The sequence below is a fragment of the Malus sylvestris genome, chromosome 10, assembly GCF_916048215.2.
Source record: "Malus sylvestris chromosome 10, drMalSylv7.2, whole genome shotgun sequence".
In the NCBI taxonomy this organism is placed as follows: domain Eukaryota; kingdom Viridiplantae; phylum Streptophyta; class Magnoliopsida; order Rosales; family Rosaceae; genus Malus; species Malus sylvestris.
Genome location: NC_062269.1, coordinates 30335453 through 30348615, shown reverse-complemented (window position 1 = coordinate 30348615; position 13163 = coordinate 30335453). Strand labels below are relative to the sequence as shown.

The 13163-nt window shown below is 37.7% G+C and overlaps 1 pseudogene; it reads right to left on the bottom strand.

Moving 5' to 3' along the window:
• Positions 1 to 5156: 5156 nt before the first annotated feature.
• LOC126584443 (RING-H2 finger protein ATL79-like) lies at positions 5157 to 5842 on the bottom strand (annotated as a pseudogene).
• Between the last annotated feature and the right edge of the window lie 7321 nt (positions 5843 to 13163).

The window sequence follows — 13163 nt, the reverse complement described above, 5'->3', positions numbered from 1 at the left end:
TCCAACCCTTCTGCAAGGAGGTGTCTTTCTCCACTTCTTCTACTTCGAGTCGAAGCATCTGGGTTGAGAGAAGTCTCATGTTCATCAATGTTTTGATGATTAGCTCGCTCCTCATTACGGATACCCATGTCGAATGGAGGTGACCCTCCATGTTGAGGGGCACCCAGATAATGGTTGATGTCCACAGGGGCAATAAGCTCGCGTATTTGAGTACGCCTAGTTTTGTGGAGTATCTCAAAGAGTTTCTCATACTGCTCTTAGAGGACCTCATTCTTCATTGCTATCGTGTTGTTCTGAGCTTTTAGCTCATCGACTTTAGCTTGAAGAGCAACCCTTTTTCCTTCTTTTTTTCGTTGTTTTGCATTAGGTGCAAGAGGCGTGTCATTTTGTGTGTTGTGGCTTCCTTCGCTCCCCATGTTGAAGAGGGATGCCTGGTCAAAAGAGAGTGTACTAATGGTGGAAACCAGCTTGGCAAAGCTGAAGAGAGTGGGAATAAGTGTCGTTCCACAGACGGCGCCAAATGTTGATGCACAAAATCAGCAAGGACTTTGGTACAACAGAAAGTGTTAAGTTTTTTACCTTCGCTAGATTGCTATGGCCACTAGTGTGGATAAGTAAGTAAATGGATAGGGACAGGGAAGCAAACACAAGATGTACGTGGTTTACCCAGATTGGCTACGTCCACGGAGTAGAGGAGTTCTCATTAATTGTGAAGGGTTTACACAAGTACATAGGTTCAAGCTCTCATTTAGTGAGTACTAGTGAATGATTTAGTACAAATGACATTAGGAAATATTGTGAAAGAATTATCTCTATTTATAGAAGAGAGTTTCTAATTTTATTCTGACATTGACATGTGTCATATTGTGATTCACTTTTGATGTTGACACGTGTCGCGCTATGATTGGCTTTTGATGTCGATACGTGTCACGCTCTGATTGGCCTCCTGGTTTGAGGGAAACTCTTCTGGGTCCTTGACGGTATAACGTTGACCGGTGCTTAATTGTTTCGGGATTGGTCAAGTATGGTACAAACAGAATGTTGAAGGTTAATTGCGATGGTGGGTGGAGTGCGAAAGACGCAAAAAGGTGGAATTGGGTGGGTGGTACGAGATTTTGTTGGGCTACTGCATATGAAGGGATGATCAGTCAGCAGCCATGGCGGAAGCTAATGCAATTCGTGCAGCGATGAGTCTTTGTGTGAAGGTTTTGATTGTGTCGAGATTGGATCTCATGTGGTCATCCAAATGGTTTGGAAAATTGCAGCTAATGCATCAATTGAGAACATTCTTCATGATATTTAGTCTCTAGCTAGAATTGTGAGGTTTGTTTTGTTTTTTGTTTCTCATTTGTAGAATTTTATTGGTCCCCATTTTTTGTTTCTCATTTGTAGAATTATATTGATTAAGGATGTATACATATATCCAAGTAATAAAGGATACTGAAGATGGAGCAATGACTACTGTAAGAACACATGAAGGATAAACTAAAAGATTCCCATAACTATTACACTATGTTTGGATGAAGAAATTTAAGATTACTAGGGAATTTTAAAAAGACGGAAATTGAAATGACAAGATTTTATTTTCTAAAATTTGTCAATTTTCTTGTTTGGTTAACCTAAAAGAACAATGAAATTGAATACATAATTTGTTATTTTTAAACTCTCAATCATAGAAATTGGGAAATGATACCTATTTACATGGAATTTGAACTTGAGAATTGGAGGTCCCAAATTCCAAGTTTTTTTCCCACGCGGAAATTAAATTTCTATGTTTATGAATCCAAACAAAGGAATTGGTGCATGTTAATTTATAAATTCTGACTTTTACCAAAATTTCAAGTTTATTTCCTTCATCCAAACATATAGTTAGTGTTACACCAAGGCTCAGTTTTAAGTCCTTACCTTTTTGCATTGGTAATGGATGAGTTAATGAGATATATTCAAGATGATATCTTTTGGTGTATACCTTTTTGCAGATGATATAATGTTGATAAATGAAACACATGATGGACTAAATGTGAAGCTTAACCTCTTGCAGGAACTATTGGAATCTAAAAGTCTTCGCCTAAGTAGGTCAAAAACATAGTATATGAAGTGCGAGTTCAGTGAGAATGGGGGTTCAAATGATATAGGGGTGAGGATTGGAGATCAGGAAGAAGAGTGAGCGCTTTCATTATCTTGGGTCTATCTTGCAAAAAACGGAGAATTGGATGAACATTACAACTATAGAATACAGGCTGGATGGATAAAGTGGAAGAGTGTATTGGGTGTATTGTGCAACTGATGTATGCTACTAAAGCTCAAGAGAGAATTTATAGGATGGCACAAAATTTTGGGTGATCAAGTATCAACACATGTAAAATAAGTGTAGCTAAGATGAAAACGTTTCGTTGAATATGTGAGCAAATAATAAATGAAATGATTAAGAACGAGAATATTTGAAGTAAAGTAGGAGTGACCGCAATTGAAGATAGGATGAGAGAAAATCGGTTAAGGTGATTTGGATATGTGAACCGAAGATCTAAATATTCTCCAGTTTGAAAATTCGATTATGAGGCTAAAGACAAAAGAGGCAGATGAATACATAGGAAGACTTGAAAATAGACTCCAAGAAAAAACATGGAGTATTTGGAGCTTGTTGATGCATAAAACCGGAGGTCTTGGAATAACGTAAATCCGACCGTGAATCTGCAAGTAATGTAAATAACACAAGATGTATCGTGGTTCACCCCAAGGTTTGGGCTACGTCCACACTGATTATGTATTTATCTGAAGGAGAGAGAGCTCTGAGAGTGAGAGCTTTAAGAGATGGTGAGAGGGCCTAGGAATCGGCCTCCCCTAATTGTGAGGGTGAGAAATCCTTTTATAAAATAAGGGCTCCTCATTTATTACATACTTACCCCTTCCTTTATTACATAATTACATTTAAGTCCTCTGAGTATTTGTATGAGATCTAAATATGGAGGCCCTAAGTATGGTATAAACAGTAGTCCCTCAAGTCTTTAGTCAATAGAGTCTTTTGGCTGGAGACTTGAAATTCAGTTCATGTGTGGGCCAAAGTAACTAGATGTTATTTTGAACTGATGCTCGGTATGAGGCTGTCCTCAATATGAAATGATGCTCAACTAGAAGTAGCACATGCTACGAGGCTACTCAGCTCGTGGCTTATGTTGCCTTGGTTGGCTCGGCTTGTGGCGTTTGAAGGTGAGGGAGTCCCTTTTATAGAATAAGGGCTCGCTCCTCAATACATAAATGATGAGCTAGAGTTGATGCTCGCGGCGATGCAGTTGCTCAGTAGGCAGCGATGCTCTCTAATGATGGTGAGGGAGTCCCTTTTATAGAGTAAGGGCTCGCTCCTCAATACATGAATAATGGGCTAGAGTGTTCTCTAATGATGGTGAGAGAGTCAATTTTATAGAATAAGGGCTCGCTCCTCAATACATAAAATTGGGCTAGAGTTAATACTCTCTAATGGTGGTGAGGGAGTCCCTTTTATAAAATAAGGGCTCGCTTCTTAATACATGAATAATGGGCTAAGTCCCATAAGTATTTTTCATGAGGCCCAATTGAGGCCCAATATATGGTACATAATGTAGTCCCCCAAGTCTTTGGTCAATAGAGTCTGTTGGCTGGAGACTTCAAATTGAATCCATGTATAGGCCGAATAGCGGTTGTTCGGAGGCGGTATTTGTATACCCTGTATTGAAGCTTTGTAGGTGAAGCTTTCCAAGTGAAGCTTTGAAGCTGGAGCTCTGTACATGAAGCTTTTGAAGCTGGAGCTTTTGTAAATGAAGCTTTTGAAGCTAGAGCTTTTGATAATGAAGTTTTTGAAGCTAGAGCTCTGCAAATGAAGCTTTTGAAGCTGATTAACATGAGTGATGCTCATGAATATTTATGTTGATTGATATGAGTGATGCTCATTGATGTTGACATGAGTGATGCTCATCAATGTTTACATGAGTGATGGTTATGAATGTTTATGTATGATTGTCATGAGTGATGCTCATGAATGTTTCTGTATGAATGACATGAGTAATGCTCATGTATAATTTTGGAGTACTGGGCGTACTTTTGATCACCTGGTTGGTGGCATGAAGGAGAGTACGGGTTATACATTTCATCACCTGGTTGGTGGCATGAATGGCTAGTTGCCAAATGATATTAGAGTACGGGTTGTACATTTCATCACCTGGTTGGTGGTAATAGCGGTAGGTTACCGAATAATTTTGGAGTACTGGGTGTACTTTTGATCACCTGGTTGGTGGTAATAACGGTAGGTTGCTGAATAATTTTGGAGTACTGGGCGTACTTTTGATCACCTGATTGCTGCTAATAACGGCAGGTTGCCGAATAATTTTGGAGTACTGGGCGTACTTTTGGTCACCTGGTTGGAACTATTTTGGGCTTATAGACCTTCACCCTACACAACATTTCAGCCCATTTATTTTGGGCTTTGCCGTTTTTTTTTAATTTTGTATTTATTATTTATTTTTTAACCCTCTGATGGGGTTTATACATATATCTTCGAAAGATACGAAAAATAATTTACATCATTTAAAAAATAAATCCGACCCTCTGCTCAATGGGTCACGCCTATAATTCCCTTTTCTGCATGCCATCACCACCGCAATTATGTCTGCTTTTTCTTATCTTCTTTTGCTTTCTGCTTTTACTTTCTGTTTTTTCTTTTTCTTTTCTCTTTTGCAGATGGCAGATAAAGAATGATTAATAGAATTAATAATAAGAAAAGAATCTTATCTCTGCTTTTGCTTTTGTTTCTATTTCTTCTTTTCTCTTTTCCATCGTATCTCTTTTTCTGTCTGTTTGTGCGCTGCTGTCATGCATATGCACCCAATTAATCTTTACAGTGTCTTTGCGCCTAGAGGAATGAGTAGAACCAATGGAGTCAGATCAAAGACCTCATCGCACCAAAAGCGGCAGCTTCATCGTCACCTCCACGTGAAGCCCACCTTGTATCTGTGACCTTGAGAATACTGTGATCAGCATCATATCTCATGGCATTTTTTATCTTTACTGCTCATTTCTGGTGGGTCAAACAGTGGCTTCACAATATTCCGAATCGACGAGTCTGTGAGTCCGGATCATTGCGATTTAACATGTGTACAACGACGAACTCGGTAACAGCAGGGCCGTTACGAACTACTCTCCGTCACGGGATTTTGTTCGGGATTATGGTCCGCCGAGGGTTGTGGTGGTGCTAGGGATTGGGATGGAGACTGAGGAAGGCACATGCCGCGGTACGTTGGACAAGAGGAGTCAGAAGACAACCATTTTTAATACACTGGGCATGAAACCCATGTTTACACCTCCGCAAAACTCTAATCCCTTCCCCCTCCACAAACTCCGACAAGCAAATGGCGCACTCCACCTCCACCCCTGCCAGCTTCGCCTTCATCTCAGTCGTGTAAATCACCTTAGGTTCCGCCTCTAAGCACGAAGCCGTTGCCACACTGCTTTTCTGCTGAACATCGACCAACTCCTACCGACTTTGAGGAACACTGTTGTTCTCACAATCAGAAGGGTTGCCTCTACCACCGCGAAGGAAGCAGTGGATGGCGGTGTTAAGACCCAACGCAGAAATGAGAGCAGAGAGAATGACGATGATGATCATGGTGGCGTTGGCCTCAAATTCTTTTAAGCCGGAGTAAGGTCACCAGCGGCAGGTGTGGGAAACGCATGTCGTTAGCCCTGTTGGAGGGGAAGGCAGCGGCGGAGAGAGATGGATAAGGCCAAACTCGACTATCTCCCCTACCGATAACCCCACTGTTGGCGGTGGTCTCATTTATATATGCCCTTTTAATTAGTAATTCCTCTGCTACTACTGATGGCCTCTCAGCAGAGAGAGAGAGAGATTGAAGGAGCAGGAGATTTAGGCTTCGGGGGCGGTTAGGGTTTGGTAGTGGCTTCACCAGGAGAGAGAGAGAGAGAGAGAGAGAACTGTACGTAGGTAGTTTCCTCTTTGAGAGCAAAAGCAAGCTAGGTGTTTGAGAGAGAGTTGAAATCTGGGGGTGCGCAAGTATAGGGAGGTGTTCTTTTCTCATTTTTTTGAATCAATTTCCAGTTTTGTTGAATTGGGGGTAGGGCTTGGAAATTTGAGGGTGGTTTTTTGGGTTTTTTGTGACTTTGTAGATTCACGGCGGAGGTGAAAAAATGAAAGAGAACCGACACAACTTTTCGTATCTTTTTCCACAGACAGCACCAAATATTGATGCACAAAACCGGAGGTCTTGTAACAAAGTAAATCCGACTGTGAATCTGCAAGTAATGTAAATAACACAAGATGTATCGTGGTTCACCCCAAGGTTTGGGCTACGTCCATACTGATTATGTATTTATATGAGGGAGAGAGAGCTCTGAGAATGAGAGCTTTGAGAAGGGGTGAGAAGGCCTAGGAATTGGCCTCCCCTAATTGTGAGGGTGAGGAGTCCTTTTATAGAATAAGGGCTCTTCATTTATTACATATTTGCCCCTTCCTTTATTACATAATTACATTTAAGTCCTCCGAGTATTTGTACGAGATCTAAATACGGAGGCCCTAAGTATGGTATAAACAGAGCTAACAGAAGACTTGACGCAAAACCAAGGACAATAGCGTTTAGAATTCATATAGCCAATCATGTTTGGTTAGATAAAACTTCGTTGTTGTTTTTATGTAAACATTATCAATAAAATCTAGTAAACTCTATTCTTTTTGAAAAAAAAAAAGAAGGTTTAATTGACTTATTTTTTTATGGGGCTTTTAGATCCAGGTCCAAAAACATAGAATGTTCTATGTTTTTAGGAGTGACTCTAGTTATCTAATTATATGTTTTTATTTCTTTTATACTCCTTTTATATTTTCTAAAAATATTAAAAATCAATTAATATTATGCATTTTCAACTCCAAAATATCTAATTAATATCTTGTAAACAAAAAAAAAATAATATACTAACATAAATCTATCTACAAAACATTCTACCCTAACTCAAGTAGCAAATATATGAATGTATATTATACCTATAAGTGAGATATGAAACCTAACTAAAAGGTAGAAAAAAACATAATATACCTACAAACAAGACACATTAATATGTCATATAGGTAGATAAATACAATTAACCTGTGATATAGGTTGATTATAAAAAAAAATTCTATAAATGGGTTAAAGCAGGAGGAAGAACAAGAAATAACAAAAAATAAAAATAAAAATAAATAATTAAAGAGATAATTAGGAAGATATTTGATTTTTACAATAAGTTTTTTCTTTTAAGAGATAATTATTGATAATAAAATAATTAAATTTAAAGAATTTGACTTATTTTAATAAACTGGACTATTCCTACTATTGGCTAAAACAATTGGAGTTATATCAAGTTTCCCCTTTTTTTATTACATTGGAAATAATTGAATCATGAATCTATTATAATTTCAGGCACTATTTGTCGCTTCTTCTTTTGACCTTTCATTTTCTGTTTTAGTGATTGATTATTTCCTTTAATTTCTCACTTTCTAAAGTTGGCTTTTTTTTCATTTTTTTTTTCATTAGGAAGCAATTTCACAATCTCAAAATTAACATGTAGGGGGGTGTTGTCAAACTTGGATTTGAGAGGATTTTAATAGATTATAATAAGTGATGGATTTCATAAGATTATGTAGTCTTCTACAAATCCATATGATTTTGGAAGATTTGAGAAGATTCATGTAATAGATTTCTATGGATTTTGATAGATTTTGCAACGTTGAATCTTAACCGTCAAATAAATCCAATGGTGATAAATGAATATAGGTCATAAATCTAATCAAATGAAGTCGTCCATGCTCTGGAGCTACATCCCTTGGAGCCAAAAAAAAAGAGTCAAGATTATTATACAAACCGAACTCCTCAAAGATCCATAGATGCACCCCTTTCCAATCCTACTTCCTCTCCCACTGACACACCCTGACCCGGGATGTCCACTAGGGCTCCGAATCAAGCTGTGTTGGTCAATACCTAGAAGGCAACGAAGCCATAAAGTATGATGATGTGGAAAAATGTGAATAAATTTAAACCTAAGAGTGCCTAAAAACCAGAGTGCGCTGGTGAGCGGGAAGGAACCCACTTCACACGTGACGTTAGAGCATAAGTAAGTACAGTAGAGTGGATTAAGAATCATACCCTCGAAAGAAATCTCCAATACTAAGATTTGCCGCGAATCCTCAACGATAAGAATGCTCAGCTAATAAACCTTGGAGGGTGAAAACAAAAAAGGGTGAGTGGCCCTAGAAATAAAATTTTTAATAAAAGCCTTCTAAAACATTATAACCCCTCGATGCAACACTTGTATAGTTTCCAGAAAACTCTATCACGTATCAATGTGAAATAAAAAATATATCAACAGTAGTCCCATAAATATACCATGACACAACAACTCATCAATAATATAAATAATCATGAGCTCAATAATCTATATTAGCACACAAGTCGGAGTCACATATAGTGACCTGTACGACTCACCCATGTCTCATCAATCAATGCTAGCATATAAGTCGGAGTCACCTATAGTGACATGTATGACTCACCCATATCTCATCAATCAATGCTAGCACATAAGTCGGAGTCACCTATAGTGACCTGTACAACTTATCTATATCTCATCAATCAATATCCCAGTAATATGTCAGCCGAATCCACCTCTTGTGGCCTGTATGGCTGAACCCATAGCTCATCACATATCACTGCACACGAGTCGGAACCACCTTTTTTGGTTTGTACGATAGGCTGGGTGTAAATAATTACGCTCAAGTGCTACGATCACGTGAAAGCTGTGCGAAGTATCGCAAGTCATCTAAAAGTCGGAACCACCTAATGTGGTCTATATGACATGCTGGCACCTACCTTGAATCCAAGGTGAGCGTGTGCTGCGAGAGGTGAACGATCATGTGAAGGCTAGGCCCTGTCCTTGGACGAGAGCACTAACACCGGGGTGTAGGGTTATGAGCTCTAAATGCATCTAATATGGCATGTACGACTTATAGACAACCTGTACGACAATGTCGGAAGTTGCTCAAAACATAAAGATAGTCATGCCATCATTCAATTGTTCCAATTAAAATGTAATCATAACCATGCATCCCACATTTCACAACATATACTCACCTGAACTTATCTGTGCATCCTACGTTCACCTTCGTACTTTAAAGCATTCAAAATAATTATGCGCAACAATATACTTATGGACATGCCCTAATGCAATCCAAAACTTAACCATATTGTAGTGCTTCCAAATATATATATACGATAAAAAGGAAGAGATCTATTCACCTGGAGTCCGCCCTACCATTTTCCTAGCATGTACCTCGAGGTGTCCCAGACGAACGACGCCTAGGACAATTTTCAAACCACATCTCAGAATCCTTATCAATAGATCATGTAACTTACGTAAAACACATCCCTAAAGATGTTTTGGAATGATTTGATACCAATTGATCAAAAGTCAATTGTCGGTCAATGATCGATGGTAAGGTCCAGAACTCTACGTAACTCGATTCGGAAGATTCGCTCTTCAGTTTTCTGATCAGAAACTTCCAAAGATCCACATTATACTTCTAACACATTATTCTAAAATTTCACTATGATCCAACGGTTGGGTCTCCGTCAATTGCCAAAAATAAGGTGGCGGTTAACATTTATTTTATGAACTTACAAATCCAATTAAAGAATATCCGCAATTTGACTTCTCGATCCGTCAATTCCTATAATCTTCAAATATTATGTGTTATCACATATTAAAGTTTAGTAACGATCCAACGGTCGGATCGTCGATTCATATAATAATCAAGTGATATACCTAAATCAAACTAGGTTCAGAATAATCCATTCACATCATATGGATATGAACTATGAGCTCAGGCATCTAAAATGACTTAGAACGACGTCTTAAATCCACTGGCCACGCGCTGCCGCAGGTGGCGGTCGGCCGCCCTGACTCGCCGGAAAATTCAATTATTTCTAAAAATTCTCAAACTTCACAGAAATGAAGATCTCAGTGAGTACAACAACTTTCATACATGCGACCAAGTCCAATTCGGCCGGTAAACACCTGAAATCAGCCTTGACCCACCAGAACCCTAGAATTGGGTGTTCCTTAATTCGTCCTCAAGTCAACTCCGACGCTCCAACTAATGATTGGGCATTGTTCTTGAGCTCAAAGGAAGTTGTTTGATGGTGGAGATCGACGAGAATAGTTACAGAAAATAGTGAATTGTCGCCGAGTATCCTCGAAGCCGATGGCTTCGATTCTTCTAGTACTGAGCCCAATCAACTCCATTTTTATATGAGAAAGGAAGGTGGGACAGTGTTGAATCATTTCTAGGTGGTGGCTCGCCTCAAATTGCTGGGATTAGGTAGGAATTTTGTCGAATTTTCCGCCCAAAACTGGGTCAGCGCACGCTGGTCCAAGGAGCCAATCGAGTTGTGGGGTCCGAATCCCCTCCCTCACTCGTTTCCCTCTTGTTCTCCCTTCTCTCCTCCCCCATTGGTCAGTGACCTTCCTTTCTCCTCTTTCCCTTAGCCGAGCCCCTCCTTTCCTCCCTCCTGGAACTCTTCTCCTCCTTCCTTTTTCTAACCACTTCAAATTAATAAATAAAATAACAATAACTATAAGACATAAATAGAATAATAAATAACAACCCTTACCAACGTACTTTCAAATTTATAGTTCCATAGAACCTTTGTCGTAGTTCCAAATTCAATTTTTGCATGCGTCTACGCATTTGCACCGCCAAGTACTTTTGAAATACAGTAAGGTAATAGTCCATACGCGTCATGAATTAGCGATCAACGAAAATCAATACCCTCGCCTCTAGGGTATTCTCGTGAAATTTGGGACAGGTTGTCACACCCACATTATTCTTATTTGTTCCTAATATTTATGAATGCAACACATGCATGCATAGTACAAAGACAAGCATAATTAAGAAGCAGACATGCTCTAAAAATTTCCTCTTGATCAATCTATTAGACACCTAGGTATCATAATCCAGATAAACCTTTCGTCTTCATCTACAACTAGAAGCAGTCCATTAGAATATGAAAATTCCGCAGAAACAGTAGCAATCAGCAGGAGGGCCCAACAACATGAAAAATGTGCCAATATATATGAAGAAAAAAGTTGCGAACCAACAATGAAAAGTTGAAGAAAAAATTTCATAAAAATGATGCGACCCAACGAAGAAAAAATTGCAGAAATAAAGGAAGAAGATAAAGCAAACAAAGTGGCCGGCAGTAAGAAGAAGAGGAGTCAACGTTCAAAGAGGTCCTAGATTTGAAATCTTAAGGTGTGAGGTAGAATTCTATTTAGTCTTGGTTATTTATATTTCTTTCTCTTAAATCTCACAAAATCCACAACTTAATGAAATCCTACAAAATCTTTAATTTTTTAATACATGTAGATTTTGATGGACATTAAAACTGACTATTAAAATCTCCATTAACTACACCTAGATTTATATGGATTCAAAAAATCCTTTAGTTGACTACACTAGAATTCTCAAATCCAAGTTTGACTATACCCTCCGTAGTTTGTTTCGCCTAATTCGTCACCTTATTCTAAATGTTTTTTCTTTTCCCTAGCTTTCTCTATTTGTACTGAAACTATTATTTTACCTAATAAATTAACATCGTTTTGGAAAGAAAAAAAACATAATTATGTGTAGATCAATGATATTTGTGTTGACCTGGTTTATTTTATTCGATATTGTTTGATTGGTATGCTTTATGTTTAGGTTTTGCATTTGATTCGCAATTCCCAAAACGAATTTTTTATATTTCTATCTCAAGCTCCAGTTTTGATAATAGACAAGTTTGGTAAGCTAATTTTTCAAGTAATGATAGGTAGATTAATATTTTATATCATATTTATAAATCAGTAATGTATTATTAATAGAAAATAAGTATAGTAATCAATATTTAAGTAATAATTTAATAATTAAAAATCACATCGTATGATTTACAAAAAATAGTTTAACTAGATGGTCTTCATGGTCTTACCCATTTTTCCAAATGAGAATGAGATGAGAATTTTTCAGTGTGTTCAAAACATGAGACAATACACCACATATCATTATACAATTAGAGATAAGTTTTTTTTTCAAGTGTTCCTCCAATTGTATAATAACATGTTGCATACTTTCTCTATTCCAAGTGTGGAGCCAAAAATAATCACAAGGCGACACGTGGATTTTTGACAAAAGAAGACAAAACTACCCTTGAGGCATACTGGAATTCCTACGTGCAAGCAGCAGACAATTATCCTTCAACCAAGTCAAAAGTGCCCAAAATAGGTATCAACTTAAAACCTAATTTATTCATATATTTCCCATTTCATTATTTAGCTAATCAATTAGCTAAATAATATACTTATTCCCTTCATATTTCCTAAAATCATAATAATTGATTAATTAAGGGATTAATTACCTAATCAATTCCTTAATTATCAATTGAAACACCCATCCAAACCTAAAACTACTAAAGTGGCCGGCCAATCCCATCAAGAAAAGTAAACCATCTTATTCTCCACCTTTTCCACTATTTTCCCTTTTTAATTACCCTAATTAACTAGCCAATTAATTCCAAAAACTACCAAAACATTCATTTTATGTTTAATAGCCAAATGAATTGGATAATTAAACCTAAATCAAACACAAAAACCCTAGCTAGGCCGGCCACCCCTATCCCTATAAATAGATTCCCATTTTCACCAAAAGATCATTCCAATTCTCTTACAAAAAATCCCAAATACTCTAAACACTATTTCTCTCTAAAATTCTAACTTTGGTATCAGAGGTTCTTCGGCCAAAACCCCCCCATTCATTGTAGGCGCGTGAGGCTTTTGGCCTTAACCTAAGGTGCTAGTTGTTTTGTAGGTGCAAAATCGTCCAAGATCGAGTAGGAGAAAATTTGCATCCACAAATTGGTGCTTTCATTGAGAGTTGAAATCCATACTCGTAGAAGACTCTTGCACAAAAAGGTTTTTTCTTTATTTTCTAGTCCATTTGAATATTTTTCATACGTTCTTATTATTAGAATTTTTTACTTGCAAAGGTTCTTTGATAAAACGTATAAGCAAAATATAATGGCTTGAAATTTAGAAAATTCCACAAGTGAAAATTCTAATGTTCA